A 10,461-nucleotide genomic window follows, 5' to 3' on the forward strand; every position below is an offset into this window, starting at 1 on the left:
GGTCCAAAACTCGCAAATAAATCAGAGGAACTAAACATTACCATGCCTTCAACTTTGACTTAGACAGCGAGGAGGGAAACGCAGAGGACAGCGAGTAGAGGAAGACAAAATCAACTGGCAATTTGTGTTTATTTATGTGAATTTAAACGCTATTCTCGTCCGTGGGAGTTTGGCAATGGCGGGAAGGGGACGGGAAGGAGACGGGAAGGGGCAGGGACGGCTTATGCATCAGGATCCGGCTAAATACACGGCGGAGGCAAGTGAAGACGTCAACTGCCTCCTCGCAATGAGCACCCCCTCCGCACAAATGGCCCGGACGCACCGCTATTACGGATTATAAGCTCACGATGAATGTGACAGCGGCAGCCCGGGTCAGGGAGGGACCATCTGGGAGGCCCCTCACTGCTACGCTACTCATATATACCACCACCTTCCTTCTTCCTCCTTCCTCTCTCCCTCCCTCTTTCCTTCCCCTTACTTCTGCCACTGCTGTTGATATGGTTTTAGATACATTCGTCTTGTTACTTATGTCATTGTTATTGGTTTAAGTTTTGTTATTGTTAGTGATGCTGTTGCTGCTGCTAATGTTACGACTGATACTACCACTACCACCACTACTACTACTATTAGTACTACTACTACTACTACTACTACTACTACTACTACTTTCTCTTCTACTTCCATTACCTTATGTATACGATGTGAATAATATATGTATATATATATATATATATATATATATATATATATATATATATATATATATATATATATATATATATATATAATGTTAGTGATAATGTTGTTACTGCTATTGTTATGACTGATACTACTACGACAACCATGATGCTACCATCACCACCACCACCATCACCATCACCATCACCATCACCATCACTACTACTACTGCTACTGCTACTGCTACTTCTACTACTACTATTACTATTACTACTGCTACTTCTACTACTACTACTACTACTTCTACTACTACTACTACTACTTTACTACTTCTACTACTACTTTTACTACTACTACTTCTACAACTACTACTTCTACAACTACTACTACTTCTACTTCTACTTGTACTACTACGACTACTACTACTACTACTACCACTACTACCACTACTACTACTACTACTACTACTACTACTACTACTACTACTACTACCACTACTACTTCTACTTCTACTACTACTACTACTACTACTACCACCTTGTGTATATGAATATTACTATGAATGATTCTTCTAGATACTACGAGTACTTGGACAACCACTACCACCACTTAGTGCTTCTGCTATTACTACTTGTATTTATTGCCCATAATCTTTATAGCAGTACTGGAGAGAGAGAGAGAGAGAGAGAGAGAGAGAGAGAGAGAGAGAGAGAGAGAGAGAGAGAGAGAGCTTGGCAGGATGGCAATAGAAAACGGCAGGAGGGTTGCCCATTGCTCCTCGTAAAGATGATGCAGCATAAAATTCTGATGTCGTGAGAGAAAATGGACTTAGGGGAGAGCGAGAGAGAGAGAGAGAGAGAGAGAGAGAGAGAGAGAGAGAGAGAGAGAGAGAGAGAATTTATGCGAAGACGATAAGAAAATTTCACGCCATTTCGAACACTTTAATGCCCCGCCGAATATTGTGCATCGGCAACAGAAAACGGGAAATTGTGACGTCATAGTATTTGCTTTATGACCGTCTTGTGTCTTTTGTTTCCGTCCTCTCTGATGTCTTTACTTTATCTTTTTGTGTGTAATTATCTTCTCTGCTTTTTCTATTTCACTTTTCTTTCGGCATTTTTTTTTACTTTATCATCACATTTTTTTCCCTTCCCTTTCTTTCCCTGTTTTAATGTTATCGGTATATCTGTCTTCGGTCCGGCAATATTCACAGAAATTCATGTTACATAATATATTAGTATTAGATCAGAGGTTAGCAACCTGTGGGACGCGCACCTCCAGTGATATCTGTACGAGAGAAGAGTTTTTGTGGTACGTGACAGGTTTTTATATTATTTCGATTTTGAATAACTATAAATTGTTTGTGGAAAGAGGCCTACATGTTCTGCACTTCTATCTCATGTTTCACTATCTTAATGTTTTCTCGTCTTCATTTTTTCCTCTTTAATTCACAACATGGTGTGTAAAAATGTTCTTCCTACAATGGCTGGCATAGCTTCGAACCCCACTAGGGATTGGTCACCTGTGGAAGTTTTCCGCTGACAAGTGGGGCAGTTACGGTCTCACCTGAACCGGGGGATGGGGTGTGTGTTGTGTAAGGTTACAGTCTTACACGAAGATCGGTAATAATGATCACTGAGCTCACAATGAGATGGTAAACGCTGGCTGTTGCGGGTCGTGAATGGTGAAACCACACACACACACACACACACACACACACACACACACACACACACACACACAGCTCAGTGGTTAGAGCGCTGGCTTCACAAGCCAGATGACCGGGGTTCGATTCCCCGACCGGGTGGAGATATTTGGGTGTGTCTCCTTTCACGTGTAGCCCCTGTTCACCTAGCAGTGAGTAGGTACGGGATGTAAATCGAGGAGTTGTGACCTTGTTGTCCCGGTGTGTGGTGTGTGCCTGGTCTCAGACCTATCCCAAGATCGGAAATAATGAGCTCTGAGCTCGTTCCGTAGGGTAACGTCTGGCTGTCTCGTCAGAGACAGCAGCAGATCAAACAGTGAAACACACACACACAAAATCAATCAAATTTTCACCTATTTTAACATGGACACCTCACCCGTCATCTTTCCTTTTCCTCACAGCCCTTCCCCCTCTCTCCACCTCCCTCCATCCTTCCCTCCCTTCCTCCCTCCATCCCTGCTATAAACCCTTCACAAATAGGACAGAGGAAAATGGAGTTGTCGTAAGAGGAGGGGCTGCTTGCTGTGCTCTTAATATTTATCGTCCGCGAGACCCGTGGGCTAAACAAGGCGATATATTAGGACACTTCCGGAGCGAATTTGCAGCGTCTCCTCTTCCCTCTTCCCCTCCTTCTCTCCCTGCCCCCTCCCCTCCTTCTTTTCCTGCCCCCTCCCCTTCCCCCGACCCTCTGCTCCTTGATGGCTGTCCAATTATTCTGACGGATCACCTGAGAGAGAGTGTGTGTGTATGTGTGTGTGTGTGTTTGTGTGTGTGTGTGTGTGTGTGTGTGTGTGTGTGTGTGTGTGTGTGTGTGTGTGTGTGTGTGTGTGTGTGTGTGTTAGAGAATAATATAGAATTGATATGATGTTTATAATGATGATAAATGAAAGAGAGAGAGAGAGAGAGAGAGAGAGAGAGAGAGAGAGAGAGAGAGACCAGTACAATAATGATAGTGAATATACAAGAGAGAGAGAGAGAGAGAGAGAGAGCGTAGTAGAATAATGATAGTAAAAATGCTTTTAATAGAAAGAATAACAATAAGAATGATAGCTTATAAAGAGAATAACTAAAGAAGAATAACAATAAAAACGATAGCTAAATAACAAGAAAAACAATAAAAATGATAGATAATAAGGAGAATAACAATAAAAATGATAGGTAATAAAGAGAATAACAATAAAGTAATAGCTAAATAAGATAATAATTAATAAACATTCATCTCACTAATCTCTAAACAATACATTATGAGCTGAACCATACTCAGAGAAAGCAACACAGTATTAATTAACCATCAGTAACAGTTAGGGGAAATCAACATTCATAGCGGGAGTGATAGGATCTGATGCGCCTCCACTCAATGCTACATCATATTACCAAGCCGCTCAGGTAACCAGTCTACCTGTCCATATCTACCTGCCGGTTAATTAGAACAGGTAACAGGAAGGCTCCATAGTCAGAGCTTGTGAAACTCAATGCAGATAAAGAACGACTAGGTGTTTAGTGATGTGTAACTCTTGTATTCAGGATTCAGGTGAAAATATAAGTACGTGTGTGTGTGTGTGTGTGTGTGTGTGTGTGTGTGTGTGTGTGTGTGTGTGTGTGAAGAAGTGCGGAAGGGATTTTTGAGGCGAGAGAGAGAGAGAGAGAGAGAGAGAGAGAGAGAGAGAGAGAGAGAGAAACTTCATCTTCAACTTCTTTAGGGGGAGTGGATCCGTGTCTTGTAATTAGGAGGAAGCAAAGAAACCCACACATTCTCACGTCACCATTTGGAATTACACCTTACTCTCCCTCTATTCCTTACCCTCCCCATCTCTCCCTCCACCCTCCTCTCATTCCTTCACTTACTCACTCCAGCCCTACATCTTTCCACCATTCTCATCCTCTCCCCTCTCTTTTCTCATGCGCCTCATAATCAAACCTGTCCAATATCTCGTTGCCTCGACCTCAAGAGCAGCAGGTGTTACAGGAGGTATTAGCAGCGCTGTCCACGGGGGTACTTAAAGCCACTAATGATAATGGTCAAATTGGATGGATGAGATACCAGATTGTAATGCTCTCTCTCGGGTTCTTTTCAGCTCCTTAGCTTTATTATAGCATAGAATGGTGGATTCGCACAGTAAATCGTTAGTGTGTGTCGTGAGAGACAAGTGTTTGTGTCTGTGCAAGATCTGGAAGAGTTGTCAGCTGGAGGTTGTTAGTTGCCGTCACTTACTCGACTGCTTTCAAGCTGCTATCATTTTTTTTATTTTAATGTAAGAGAGGAAAACTGGCCAAGGGCAACATAAAACGGAAAAAAAGGTCCACTAAGTTGCCAGTCCTCTTGCAGAAATCAGCCAGAAAAAAAGGGTCTTGAAATCTTCCCCTTAAATGAAGTCTTGTCATAAGAAATTGGAAATAAAAAAGCAGGTAGGGAGTTTCAGAGGCCATTCGTATTTTTAAGTTTTTTTTTATGATTGTTGCGTTACGTCTCAAGACATTTATCCCTTTCTTTTGGCTAACGCTATCGGGCCTTTAAGGGAACGGCAACTAAGTGGGCCTTTTTCTAGTTTTTTTTTTTTTTTTTGCCCTTAGCCAGTTGTCCTCTTACATAAAAAAAAAAAAACGTAAGCTAACATTCTGTATTACCAATGAAACGAGTACCCATGAGAATGTGACTCATCATTCCGGTGGCTTTAACAATAGTGGTTATGAAAGAAGTAAACATTTGAACGTACAAACTGCACCAATCCATCAAGGCTACGTAATCATAGTGGCCAAAGGAGGAACTGATTAATGAGAGAAGAAAATATGTGGAGGCAATGAAACAATGCACTTTCACTTATTTTTTATTCACGGACATGTTTTTTTATGTAAGACAGGAAAAGACGAAGAGCAAGAAAAAAAATAAATGAAAGGCCCACTTAAACGAAAAGACTCACTTAATAAAACGAGTAGATGAATGAGTCAATAGTATACATAGTTTTGATATTGACCAGTGAATGATGATTATGATGGACGAGAGAGAGAGAGAGAGAGAGAGAGAGAGAGAGAGAGAGAGAGAGAGAGAGAGAGAGAGAGAGAGTGAGTGAGTGAGTGAGTGAGTGAGTGAGTGAGAGAGAGTTTCAAGATCGTCAGTTTGCAAAGGTCATTGATTCTAAAATGCCTCACAGAAGTTGGGGCGTTGGGGTGATTCTGTAATGCAGGCTGGGAAGGGACACTCGTATAGATTAGCTTATTTACCTCGATTGATTGCCTTGAAGGAAGATAGACTTGAGAGAGAGAGAGAGAGAGAGAGAGAGAGAGAGAGAGAGAGAGAGAGAGTGAGTGAGTGAGTGAGTGAGTGAGTGAGTGAGTGAATGTGTGTGTGTGTGTGTGTTTCACTGTTTGATCTGCTGCAGTCTCTGACGAGACAGCCAGACGTTACCCTACGGAACGAGCTCAGAGCTCATTATTTCCGATCTTCGGATAGGCCTGAGACCAGGCACACACCACACACCGGGACAACAAGGTCACAACTCCTCGATTTACATCCCGTACCTACTCACTGCTAGGTGAACAGGGGCTACACGTGAAAGGAGACACACCCAAATATCTCCACCCGGCCGGGGAATCGAACCCCGGTCCTCTGGCTTGTGAAGCCAGCGCTCTAACCACTGAGCTACCGGGCGTGTGTGTGTGTGTGTGTGTGTGTGTGTGTGTGTGTGTGTGTGTGTGTGCGTGCGTGCGCACGTGTGTGCGTGAGTGTGTGAGTGTGTGAGTGTGGGGGGGATGCTCTTGCGCGCGTGTCCGTGTGCGCGATTGTTGTTATTGTTGCTAGCGATGATAGTAGAAAAAATTATGATAATGATAGTAATTTTATTATTTATTACTATTATTACTGCTACTACTACTATTATTGTTATTATTGTCATCATCGTCAGTGGACGCGGTGTGGAGGCTGAGTGTTTTGCAGCAAGATATAACAAACAACTCCTTTTTACAAGTAGACTAAACGAGGAATCGTCAACCTCGTGGACTTTGACACCACACACACACACACACACACACACACACACACACACACACACACACACACACTTGCCATGGTAACACCTGTCGCCACTTTTACTAAGCTAACACTTGCTTTCCACAACTGGTGTTTTGCCGTCTCATGTATTACGTAATAGAGGGGAAAAATATATATACTCATCTATGTTTGTGGGTGTGTCGGTAGGGAGGGTTTTTTTGTGTGTGTGTGTGTGTGTGTGTGTGTGTGTGTGTGTGTGTGTGTGGCATCTGTGGTAAAGTAAAAAAAGAGATGAGATAAAATCAAACTACGTAAAAGCTAGTTTATATCCTCCTCCTCCTCCTCCTCCTCCTCCTCCTCCTCCTCCTCCTCCTCCTCCTCCTCCTCTCCTCCTCCTCCTCCCCCTCCCCCGCGTCTCAGGTTACCCACCTACTAATTAACGAATAAGAACATCTGGTGCACGTAATTAAGCACCAACATAATTCATTTTCGACACCCTGGAAGAAAGCTGCGTGCAGTCTGGCCTGATAGCGAGCTCCTGGGTGTAGCACGGATAATGAAAGACCTTAATACTTTTAAACATTTGCGCACTGAAGCTGGGAAAAAGAATGAAGGAAAATATAAATCCCTTAATACTGTGGATAAAAAAGTAAAAGGAAAAGCAGATGGACTAAGAAACATGTGAATGGAGATACGTAAACAAGAAAATGTATCTAGAAAACTATAAAAATGCGTATTAGATGAAAACAGACCAAGAAGTTACATGAGAAATACAAAGTTACAAGAAATAGGAGAAGGTTGAGAAAGGTGAATGAAGGAGGAAATAGGTAGAATGAGAGCAAAAAAATTATAACAGGAATAGGGAGCGAGATGCATACAGCTGAGACACACCTGCCGCTGCCACACACCTGTCATGGCCTCCCACACTTGTCTATACTTATCTGGAAATAATACTAATAATATTAATAATATAATAATAATAATAATAATAATAATAATTAATAATAATAATAGAGGTAGAGATACTTAAATTTCCTTTCGAATATCTATAAATGCATGATAGAGAGAGAGAGAGAGAGAGAGAGAGAGAGAGAGAGAGAGAGAGAGAGAGAGAGAGAGAGAGAGAGAGAGAGAGTCAGTCAAGCAAGATGATATACTAAAAAAAGATCTGAACTATCATTATCCTGTCACTTCAATTCAAAACACACACACACACACACACACACACACACACACACACACTGACTCTCTTTCCCGGGTAATTCACTGTTGCTTACATACATCGTCCTTACCTCTTCACCCTTCACCTCGTATTTTGCAAACTGATGGATCACTCTTGTTGTTACTCTCAGGGTCAGCGGGGAGGGACGGAGGGCAGGCCAGGGCAGGGAGGAGCGGGACTGGAGGGACTGTGAGGGGAAAGTTTCAACGCAGGACGAAGTAGAGAAGGGGCGGTTGTGATGTCAAGTTACGTGCTCATAATTCAGACGCACGTTTTAGCTTAAGATTGATAGGGATGATGTAACTGCCAGAGAGAGAGAGAGAGAGAGAGAGAGAGGATAAAGGAAGTTCTTTGTGAGTGGTGGAGAGGAAGGAAAGAAGTCAGGTGAGTTACGAAGTACATATGAATAGGAAAGGAATAAGAGGAAGTTTAGAAGGCGGAGAGAAAGGAGGAGAGATAGACGAGAGTGAAGGAGGGAGGAGAGGAAAACAGGAGAGCTGGGAAAGAGGTAAAGGAAGGATTGTGAATAGGGTAAAGACATTCAAAGCGTGAATGAGAGGATAGATAAGAGGAGGAAAAGAATAACAGTTGAACGGGTGGTTTGAGGAAAGTAGTGAAAAAAAAAAACATAGAGGAAAATATACATGAAGAAAATAATTACAAGAGGGCAAAGAAGAGAGAATGAACAAAAATGGATGATAGAATGTAGTTGGGGATAACGAGAAGATGAAAGGAATAAAGTTGAGGGATGTTGATTAAGAGGGAGAAAAAAAAAATGAAAGCTATAGCAAAGGGGACTAAAAAAGAAATTATGAAGGAGAATAAGTGACTCCAGCTGTATATGAAAAAAAAATAATGAACAAATAGAAAAAATATATATAGAAAACAGTTTGCAAAGTTAATGAAGAGTAAACTAAGAATGTCAAAAAACATGCAAAGGAAAAACAATAATAGTTATAAATAGTGTGTGAACAAATAATAGTAATAGATAAAGTGTCTAGATAAAAGAAGAAGAAGCAGGCAAGAAAATATATACACAAAAGGAAAAGAATGAATAAGTAAACAGAAAAAGAATAAAGAAGTGCGAAAAAAATAATGAAAATAAATGAAACAAAAGAGGAATACAGGATGAACAGAGGAACACGAGAAAAAACAAGGAATAGGTAAAACAAAAGATAAAAACAAGAGGAATAGAGGAATGCAAAAATAAAGAAAAATAAATTAAACAAAAGAGGAATACAAGATTAACAGAGGAACACGAAGAAGAACGAAGAACAAAGTAGAAGAAACTCAGCGCAAAGGACAGGAAGTAAGGATGAAATAAAGGAAGCACACAAGAATGACGTGAAGGTTGAGGAAAGGAGCAGAATGGTAATAAAATAATGAAATAAGTTTGTCGATTACATATTTGGAGGTTCTATTCAAACAATTTAGCACGTCATCATGCAGTATTAAAAGGCAAATTTCGTGTCTTTTCCTGCGGTCATTGCTTGTTTTATTGCTGGTGTTACGATGCCTCGCCTCTATTCTCCCCCTTATTAGCATATGTTGTATTCACTCGCTTTTTTCTTTCTTTTTCGTTCTGGATTGGTATGATCCGAGTCCTCTTCACTTTTTTTCGTTTTTTTTTCTTATTCTTTACTTCTTGCTCTTCTGTGTTTCGCTCTTTGTTCTTGTTGTTGTTGTCATTGTTCTATTACCGTCACCACTACCTCCTCTCTCCTCCTCTTCCTTCTCCTTTTCCTTTTCCTCCTCCTCCTCCCTCTCTTCCTCCTCTTCCTTTTTCCTCCTCCTCCTCCTCCTCCTCCTTTCCCTCCTCCTCCTCCTCCTCCTCCTCCTCCTCCTCCTCCTCCTCCTCCTCCTCCTCCTCCTCCTCCTCCTCCTCCTCCTCCTCATCATCATCATCATCATCATCATCATTCTATTTTTCCATAATTTTCTTCTTGCCGTGGACATTTCTCGTACTTCTTCACTGTTCCTTCCATTCTTTCTCCTCATCGTCGACTTGGAAAACACAGGATCTTTCTCTTTATCTCTGAATAACACGGCACTGTGTCTCGAAAGCTTCCATTGCCATCTTGTTCTCATCACTTGTTACAGAATCTACTTAGAATTATTTGAGTTTTCGAAGATTCTTGTCATGATTCTACTATTAGTCAAACATTTTACACTTTTAACTAGATTTTGTTAGGATTCTGAAGGACGTTGTTGTGATTCTAGTAATATTTTGTTGAGAGTTTGCCCATAAGAACATAATTAATCATCTCTGTGACCTTTGACGTCCATTCTAGTATTAGCCAAACATTCTACACTTTTAACTAGATCATGTGGATTCTGTTAGGATTCTGAAAGATGCTGCTGTGATTTTAGTAGTATTTTATTAAGAATTTGCCCACAAGAACATCATTAATCTCTGAACCTTGACAATAGTAGTTATGGAGAAAAAAACAAAAAGCACTAACAAATACGCCTGTGGTTCACGAATAAAGAGAAAGAATGCACAGATGAGGAGCACATGTGTAATATTTCAAGGAGTGACTCGCGGGAAAAAGGAGTAGCGGTGGCGTGTATTAGTGTCATTGTAGCAGCCAGATGACTTCATAAACTGCGGGGAGAGTAAAGAAAGAGGCGGAGGGGCAGTGAAAGGGAAGTTCCTAGAGGCGGTACGCTCCCTACAGTTAGGTGTCTTTGTCTGCTTGTATAGAAAGTGACACCCGCTGAGATGCACACCGTTTTCTTTCACATAGGCACACACACAAGGCGGCGAAAGACAAAAGGACACAAAGCCTGAGAGAGAGAGAAATGTATTGTATATTGATGATTCATGTTCTGTATATCTCCGTGTGTTCTTTTTCTTCTTCTTTTTTCTAT

The sequence above is a fragment of the Portunus trituberculatus genome, chromosome 13 (genome assembly GCF_017591435.1).
Source record: "Portunus trituberculatus isolate SZX2019 chromosome 13, ASM1759143v1, whole genome shotgun sequence".
Classification (NCBI taxonomy): domain Eukaryota; kingdom Metazoa; phylum Arthropoda; class Malacostraca; order Decapoda; family Portunidae; genus Portunus; species Portunus trituberculatus.